Genomic DNA, 10000 nt, shown 5'->3' on the forward strand with positions numbered 1-10000 from the left:
CTTGGGATTAGACTTCAAACAAAACCGTGGAAATAGTGAATTTAACATACCTGTTCGTAGTACACGTATATATACATAAATATTAGAGCAATTTTATCATTATTGCATTACTATGACATCTAGAATTCATGGAAACAGTTTGTAAAGGTATCGGCGTATGTGTCAAAATCCACTAAATTTGCAACGATGACTTGACATTCCTAGCACGCATTAAAGGTTACATTTATTTCAGCTATACAATTATTAACGATTTAAAAAAAAATTATATTTCAGCCATACAATTATTAAAAATGAAAAAAGTCCAAATAGTAGTAATATAAACTTAAATAAATGAAAAGTGCTAGCAAAAAAGTACAATTCACTAAACCGTTGTATATACAATTCTCTAAACCGTTGTATGCTCGACTCGTTGATTCTGGCAGCCAGATGTACAACAAGGCTATAAAATTATTCCCGCCATGGCTTTGCCGTAAACAAACTCACGTATTTTAAGTAGAATTTGGAGTGAATTAAGAACAAAATGTGTATAATTACAATCAAATAAGCACTGTGGAGTTTCAGTTGTGATGGCAGTAAGGATAAAACTACCGATTACAAGGTAAAAATACATTTCAGTTCAAACCATGACTTCGGGAATAAAACGTCTCATGCTTTCACTAATATAGGCAACAAAAAGTTGTTTTATTGTGCTGATTACAACTATAATCTTGAGTAATATTAACCCTCTTACGCCGATTGGACGTATTAAACGTCGAGTCAAAATGTCTCCCGTATGCCGATTGGACGTATCATACGTCGGCTCAAAAAAGTTTATTTAAAAATTTGCGGAAAAATACTTATAGGCCTACCAGCCGAAAACTTTTGTATCACGCGCCTTTGGGGATGCTGGGAGTTCACGGATCAAGGCGTTGTTTTGTTTACAATCGCTACGCAGGCGCGCAAGCGCGAATTTCTTTCTTATCGCACTAAAAAGTATCAGTGACACATCTCGGAAATTATTTCGTCACTTTGACATAATTTTTGCACCATTTTAAATTATCCTTTACATGATGTATTATATATGAAAATGTGCACAATTTCATGTAAAATACAACAAAAAAATACTCATGATTGTAGAGCTTTTATCAGTTTTGAAATATTTTCATATAATAACGATAAGTGCAAAAATTTCAACCTTTGGTCAACTTTGACTCTACAGAAATGTCGGAAACGCAATTGTAAGCTAAAATTCTTATATTATAGTAATATTCAATCACTTGCCTTCATTTTGCAACAAATTGGACGTCTCTAGCACAATATTTCGATTTATGGTGAATTTATGAAAAAACTTTTTCCTTACGTTCGTGCGATAACTCTTCCGATAAATTTTTTCGTGCGATTGTCCTAATGTTAGCACCCTTTTAAATTTGCCGTTACATAAAGTTTTATATATGGAAATGTGCACAATTTCATGCATATAACAAAAAACAACACCCATGGTTGTAGCTTTTATCAGTTTTGAAATATTTTCATATAAATAACGTTAAGTGCAAAAATTTCAACTTTCGGTCAACTTGACTCTACCGAAATGGTCGAAACGCAATTGTAAGCTAAAACTCTTATATTCTAGTAATATTCAATCATTTACCTTCATTTTGCAACGACTTGGAAGTCTCTAGCACAATATTTCGATTTATGTGAATTTATAAAAAAAAAAAACATTACGTTCGCGCGGTAACTCTTCCGAAAAAAATCAGAATTTTTTGTGCGATTGTCGAAATGTTGCACCATTAAAAATTAGCTGTTACATAAAGTTTTATGTATGAAAATGTGTGCAGTTTCATGTAGAATACAACTAAAATGATTGAAGGTTGTAGCTTTTTCTCTTTTTTTTTTTTTTTTTTTTCGAATATTGCATATAAATCACGATAAATAGAAAAAAAACCACGTTCGGGGGGGGTCAAATTTGACTCTACCGAAATAGTTTAAAAACGCAATTGTAAGCTAAAACTCTACGGCCTAGTAATATTCCGTCATTTTTCTTCATTTTGAAACAAATTTGAAGTCTCTAAAACATATTGTGATTTATGGTGAATTTTTGAAAAATATATTTACCTTCACTCCGCGCGCCGATTCGCGGCCGCAAGTCTCCGAAATACGTACATCGCATTATCCTAATATTTGCTCCTTTTCATATTAGCCTTTTTATAGAGTTTCATATATCAAAATGTGCGCAAATTCATGAAAAATACAATAAAAAATAATTGAAGGTTGTTGCTTTTTTCCATCTTCGAAATATGTGCATATAAAAAATATATATATTAAAATTTCGACATTCGGTCAAATTTAAAACTCGTCCGAAATGGTCGAAATCTTTGCCATTCTAATCTAAAACTCTTACAGTATCGTAATATTCAACATTTGTCTTAATTTTGAAACAAATTGGAAGTCTCTAGAACATTATTTAGAATTTTACGGTTGAATTTTTGAAAATACCATTTTTTTGTACGTCCGCAGGCGTTCGAATTCGTACCATCATTTTTGTGATAATATTTTTCCGGTGTTGCTTTTATTGTTTTACTATGTATTATATATCAAAAGGATTGCAATTTAGTGTACAATACAACGGAAAAAAAGTAACTCGTTAGCTTTGACCGTTTTTTGCACAGCGTGATTTGAATACAATTATCTATGAATTTTTTTTTTCGCTACCATATATCGCATTATTTACATATGATAATGATATCATTTTTCATTTCTGATGATTGCATACTAAACTTCAGGCAATGAAAAAAAAATGAGCCAAAAATGAACTCTTAATCTTTAAAACTAAGCGCGCTGTGATTTTTTGAAAAAATTATTTTTTCCGGTTCCGCGCTCACTCCAAACCGGCGCCAGCATACAGGAGAGGTTTTGATTTTTAGGGCTTCGGCGTAAGAGGGTTAATAAAGTTACATATATATATGCAAAATTGTTCAAATGTGTGCTGGGAAGGATGTGATTGCGATTGTAGAATCAAATTGCACTCACAACCATACCGCGCCATATTGGATTTAAAAACTGCCTTGAACACATATTTCATGAAGACTTCACATGCTTATTTTACTTTGTATGGCGGTTTCATGTATCTCATTTTGTTGATGGAACTTAAATCTTTTGAATGGTATGCTTAAATATTGAATTGTATTGTTCTTTCACCAGTTAAATATAAAGTGAAAAATTGGCCTTTTTTTTTCCAATCAATGGTTGCACAGCGGTGTTTTACCCTATCTTATTTCTCTTTACAAATTGCCTGTTCCAACTCATATTATTTTGCGTAGAATTCTCTGGGCTTTCTGCCAATGTAAATATCATGTATGTGCACAGACAATGTCTGCATTTATCTTCATTTATGTACATGTAAAGAAACACAAATTGTTTATCTCTGTGCACAGATCTATGTAGCCAGGGTCAGGTACTACATATCTGTCAGCACCTGTTAATGTATACCCTGCTCTCGAGCAATAAAGCATCAGTACCCAGATACCTGTCTTAATCACTTGTCATCACAACTGGTGACCTCCCGGACTGGACAGAAACACAGTGGTTTTGGCTCAGCCATTAACGGACTCTCTACGGCCGCTTACCATCATAGAAACTTTTAATGGAACCACACGGTGCCACAGTCTAGGTCTCTGACAGCTCCTTTCCTTGGTTGACACCGACGCTTCTAATGGACTTACTATGGCACCTTTTCAGTTGCGTTATGGCGTCCTCGAACAGCTTGGCTACCGCCATTTACGACATACGTTGACCGCAGTCAAAGTCACTAACGGAACCACACGGCATTAAGTCTTGACTCTGATGAACCCAACACCATTAATGGACTAAATACGGCCCTTTCAAGTTTTGGTGTGTGAGACAAGGTACGATGCAGGACTCTGTACACACAGTTCATGAAGATGGACTTAATCAAGTCGTACTTCCAAGTTCCTGTGCACCCCGACGACATTCCTAAGATGCTATGCCTGATGGACAGCCTCCTGGGGGATCTACCTTTCTGTGTCTGCTATGTAAAAGACATCCTGATCTTCCCCAGGTCTCCAGAAGAGCATTTGAACCATGTATGGGCGGTTCTGAAGTGCCCTCAGGAGAATGGATTGGTCGTCTGTTTTGACAAGTATACCTTTGGAGCAGAAAGGGTTGATTTCCTGAGCCATGAGTTGATTTCCTGAGCCATGAGATCTCTCCAGCAGGCATCCGACCCATGGCCTCAAAGGTGGCTGTCGTGAAGGAATTCCCAACGCCAGCAACTGTCAAGTCCTTGCAGGATTTTATGGCATGGTGAATTATTACTGCAGCTTCATACCAGACATCGCCTGCATCATGTCTCCCGTAATGGAAGTCCTGAAGGGGAAACCAAAGAAACTGAAGTAGGAAGCCTCCCAACAGCAGGCCTTTGAACTCACAAAGGCATCCCTCACAAAGGCTGCTACTTTGGTTCACCAAGTTCCCGACATGCCCTTGAGACTCACCACTGACGCCAACAACGTCGCCTGCGGAGCCGTCTTGGAACAAATTGTGAATGGCTCTCCTCAACCGCTCACATTTTTCAGCTCAAGCCCGCAGAGACCCGCTACAGTACCTTTGATAAGGAGTTGCTGGCCGTCTACCAAGCCGTGCGCCACTTCAGGTATCTCCTAGAAGGCACTCCTTTTACCATCATGATGGACCACTAGCTGCTGGTTCACGCATTCACGAAGGTGGGAGATGCCTGGTTGGCAAGGCGACAATGTCATCTGGCAGCCATCGTGGAGTTCGGCTGCACCATCAGCTACGTCCCTGGCAAGAGGAACCCCGTGGCTGACGCCCTGTCAAGAATCGAAATCAACTCCGTCCACCTGGGGATCGACTACGAAGACCTGGCAAGGGAACAAGCCGCCAATCCTGAAATGCCAGCCTAATGCACAGCCCTCGCCACACTGAGGTGGGAAGACGACCGTGTCGGCCCTTCTGGCTCAACGCTCCTCTGCGACACCAGCACCAGCTGCCCACTCCCTCTGATACCAGCCTCACATAGAAGACAAGTGTTTGACATCATCTACAGCCTCTGTCATCCGTCTGGATGAACAGCAACGCGGTTAATGATGGAGAAATTCGTGTGGCTCAGAATCATATAAAGGATGCAAGGGAGTGGGCCAAAAGGTGCATGCCCTGCCATAACAAGCAAAGTCAGCCAACACACAGAATCAGGCGTAGGGGAGTTCCTGCAACCCAGGCGATGCTTTGGACACATCCACATTGATATCGTGGGCCCCCTGACGATCATCGACCAATCCACTAGGTGGCCTGAAGCAACAGAAGCCACCATGAATGCCTGCGCAGAGGCCCTCCTCTCAAGCTGGATCAGCCGCTTTGGCGTGTCAGACAACATCACCACTGACCGAGGCCCTGCTTTCCTGTCCGACGTGTGCCACCCTGGCTCGCCTAATGGAAACAACGTTCCACAGCACCACCGCATATAACCCTGCAGCCCAACAAACGGCATGGTGGAAAGGACGCACCGCTCACTGAAGGCTGGCCTGATGGCGCACTGCACCGACAAGAGTTGGAAATCACTGTTACCCTGGGTCCTGCGGGTCTACGTACTACTCCGAAGGCCAATGGCGAGGCATCACCTGGGAGAAAGTCTGCGGTGAGGCATTAACCGTGCCGGGCGAATTTTTCTTACAGATGCAGCTGATGAAGACATCGATTCGGAGACTACAGGAAATCACAAGGAAATTCACGCCCTACCACAAGACCTCCAGCAGGACAAAACATTTAAAACCCAAAGGCCTGGCCACCTACAAGCATGTCTTTGTGAGGAACACCACCCGCCCCTGACGAGACTACCGGGGGCCTACCGCGTCCTCCGCCGCATGGACAAAGCTTATCTCATCATGATTCATGGCTGCGAGGACTGGGTCTCGATAGACAGGTTAAAGCCCCTTTCCTGATGAACGACGTGGACACCAGGGAAGAACCTGGCAGGCACCCCAGATTGCCCCCTCAGAACAAAGCCACTCTTGAAGTCCTTGGACCTCCCAACGCAGACAACAGTTGAACCCCCTAGGTCCCACACCTAGGGAGGCATCCTGTCAACCAAAACGCCGAAGGACGCAGTGGTTGAGGATGCCCCACAACAACTGGTCTCAAGGACAAGGGGCCAACTCTTACCCTCGAGATGTTACCGCAACTAGAAGTGCCTCGTCTTATTTGCATTTCATATCTTCCAATCATTATTCCATAATAATTGTCTTGGGGGGGGGAGTACTTGTTGTCTTTATGACATATTTTATTTGTACAAATTGCCTGTTCTAGCATATAATTTTGTGTAGAATTCTCTGGCCTTTCTGCCAATGTCAATATCATGTATGTGCACAGACTATGTCTTTATTTATGTACATGTAAAGAAACAAAAATTGTCTATCTCTGTGCATGGATCTCTGTAGCCCCGGGTCAGGTGCTACATATCCGTCAGCACCTATTAATGTATATACCCTGCTCTTGAGCAATAAAGCATCAGTACCCAGATACCTCTTAATCACTTGTCCTCACAGCGTAACTTAAGCTAGTCATTAGGCTAAAGTGTCCTTCGTTAATTTCTCACCGAGCTCCTATCAAATAATGTCGGTGATTGATGATTGTAGCTGTTTTTTTGTCATGAATTTTGTAGATCAGGCTTAGGGTAAATAGCCTAACTCAGATAGCCTGTATTTACTGGTTAGCTTAGTGTGAGAAGGCTTTGTAGATTTTGCAAGTCCCAGTTAGGTATTTTATTTCCAGCTAATATATCGTGCTGTCCTTGCTGAATTGTCAGGCAAAGAGGGAATAGGTCTAATAGCCTACATAATTTGCAAGCATGGCATATGGTAACGCCTATGGAGTTTCCTAGGAAATGTGAATACAGGTTATCAATAAAAATTAAACTGTAGGTGTGTTTCATAATACAAAAAGGCTTTGCGATATTTTTAAGTTTTGGTTTGATTTGAATCTTATTTTGCAAGGGCTATACTAACATAGCCTTGATTTTTCATATTTAGTGACTTGATGGTTTATACCAATGTTTTTTTTAGGTTAATAGTTTTATCATAGTGGATATTTTGCTGTGACATGGCAGGTTACGCATTTGATTATTTAGCCGGCATTTCCAGTGGTACATGAACAGTCAATTATTCTGGACTAGTCTCTAGTTGCATGTAAATGGGATGTGTGCACGCAGCTTCTTTTGTTTTGCCGGCTTTCGTTATAAAGCCATGAACCGGCAAGAAATCACCCGATTTTGCATGAATTAGACAGACAATGACTGAACAAATGACTCACAGGATTCACGAAAAGTCCTGAAATGAAATATATACTAAGGAAATCAGATACCTTATTGGTATACGATGTAGGGCACATAGGCATTACCAGCAGCCTTCCCTGTACATTTTTAGGCTTATTAATAGGTAATATTTAGTGGGCAACAAGCTAGCTAGGCTGCTAACTTATACGTGATCGTGAGTGAAGTGATTACTATGCCTACGATGCCATACAACTTAGCTAATTTAGTGCTAGCCAGTATGGCTAGTATACTAGCTACCTGCTAGGCCCCATGAACTAGAAATTAGCCTCAGACTTATTGGATCTAATAAGCCTGGAAAAGATGAAAATTCACTGCCTATCAAGAGAACCATCTTTCTCGAACTATAGTACAAGTCAAAATGACGACGTGGCTGGCTTTAAATGGCGCTAAACACTTCGGATGCATTCATGATTACGTTATCCTAGGCAGTAATTGACTGTGCATGTGCACTGGAAATGCCGGCTAAATAGTCAAATACGTAGCCTGCGGTGACATGGCAAAATATTCATTCCGTTTATCATATTTACCCAAGAGGAACTTTGATTTTTTTTTATTTTCTAGTTAATGTACTTTTTCTGTAGTCTTTCAGTTTATGCATAATTCCAACTAGAATGGAAAACATTGTGAAGGTTAAACTTGCTTATAGGAAGCTTTCAGGTGTTCACGCAGTGTATTAGGCTAACTTGTCATTTCATAAGACTGTAGGTTTGATTATTGTAGAAAATAGATTAGTACTCGTTATTAGACTTTTCCTGTATTGCATTTATTGCAGGGTTGTACAATGAATTTAGTTGGCAGTCTTGTCTGCCATGCTCTGCTCTTTCTTTGTTATCTAAGATTTGTATTTGTGTTGGCGTCTTCTAATTAGGGGATACCCATTGGGATTTTTAACAAGTATTTCTACTCCAGTTATCCTTTGGACGTCATGTAAGCTTTCACTTATCCTGTAGAAGTAGCGCTGATCCATGTGTCATCTTACTGGTCTATTACACTGGGAAAAGATGTTGGCCACTTACCATTTAGGCTGCCAGCCTAAATGTGTATAGAATACAAGCTAAAATCTGCAAATACATAAAATACCTCTAAAAATTCATAGAACTGCATATTTTGATAGTTAAAACAATAAAACTCTTCACCTGTGACCGGACCTCCCCACACTCGCTGAAAACTTGACAGTTCTGGTGATGTCATTAGTTCCACCCACAAGGGGAGGAATTAAGTCAATCCATCACACCCAAAGGATGGCGTCAGATAATCTTCAACCAATTAGGCTCACCACCAATTGGGACAGAAGCTGACCCTCTGTCTATTCTAGGTGGTGTAATCTCCTTTGGAGAATCTTCCAGGAGGCCAGCAGCAAAGCAGAGGACCAGTCAGAAAAAGGGAATTAGAGAAAGACCAGCACGAGCCGCTGTCCCAGAAAGAAGTCAGATTTCCCAGAGTGGTAGCGGTCAAGAGAAACTGTATTTTTCTATTTGTAGTCTTCATTGTTGAACTTGTAACTGTGATTGTATCATTCTAGTGTGAATGAAAGGAAGAAACTTGAACTGTGTCTCATTTAAACGCTCCTGAGAGACTATACCACTAATACTGTAATAAATAAAGCAAGAAACGATGAATGATATAAAATAAACCAAACCAAATACAGAAGAAAAGTAGATCAAACAACAATAAAAACACTACACATGCACAGGGTAAGTTATTATACATGCCGTAGGATACAGAGGCATTTTTATTTGTGTTGGACTGATTTGTTATGCCGTTGATAGTACAAAAGCATCTGATCTTGTTTTGGACTGATTTGCTATGCTGTTGAACTCTCGGCCAGGTACATTCCTGGCAGGAAAAATGTCCTGGTGGCGTCCTTCCTCCTCAACCTAGAATATACCTATAGGCCCTTGAATCTTTTTCCTAGTCCATTTGTTGATTGTTCAAGCCATTGTGTAGCTACCCGAGTTCCTTTGGGTTAAGTTTGTATCTTGCCTAGTAGTTTGTGGATGGTCTTATGTTGGCAGAATGACTGGTGACACTCAAACTTGTTTTTGTGATGGTCCGGCTAAAGCAGGTGTGCTACACAACCGAAGATCAATCCAAGGACGTCGGTCTGACAATTTCTTCTCTCTCTCTTTTTACAAAGGGGAAGGTGGACACAGAGCTGTATTTAACATCCTTTGGGAGATGACAGTACTACTGTGATTTTTCCTCCACTCTTTAGACAGGATAGATAGGGCTCTCTTGAGCCCTTCATAGGTTATGCCAGGCTTTGCTAAAAGTTACAGGAGTTGGCCTTTCCCATGCTAATGCACATGCAAGGAAGCTGGCACGTCCAGGTTGTGATGGATTATCCCTTCATTCTTTCACTACATACATATATATTGTATGACTTGTGGGAAAAAAGGTAGGTTTAACAGTAAGATGACTGATTGGTGTTTCCATCTAATTACCTGCCATTAGTCAACTTCCTGTTACCAGCAATGAATCATTTTGCACTGGTGTATCCATTTGCAGTACAGTAAAGAACATTGGTGTTTCTCTAGCTACTAAAAATGCTGTTATTGTATATATTTTTTTAGATTAAGTATATATCCATTTAGTTTGAAGTAAGGTATGGACTGTTAAGACTTCTAAGCAAATTAAATTAGGCATTGCAAGAAT

The 10000-nt window shown here is 40.2% G+C and overlaps 1 protein-coding gene across 6 annotated transcripts in view; it reads left to right on the top strand.

The window, feature by feature from the left end:
* The window catches only part of LOC135213695 (palmitoyltransferase ZDHHC3-like), a 142818-nt gene that overhangs the window by 77979 nt on the left and 54839 nt on the right, over positions 1-10000 (top strand). The gene's annotated exons all lie outside the window — the stretch shown is intronic.

This window comes from Macrobrachium nipponense, chromosome 43 (genome assembly GCF_015104395.2).
Source record: "Macrobrachium nipponense isolate FS-2020 chromosome 43, ASM1510439v2, whole genome shotgun sequence".
NCBI lineage: Eukaryota > Metazoa > Arthropoda > Malacostraca > Decapoda > Palaemonidae > Macrobrachium > Macrobrachium nipponense.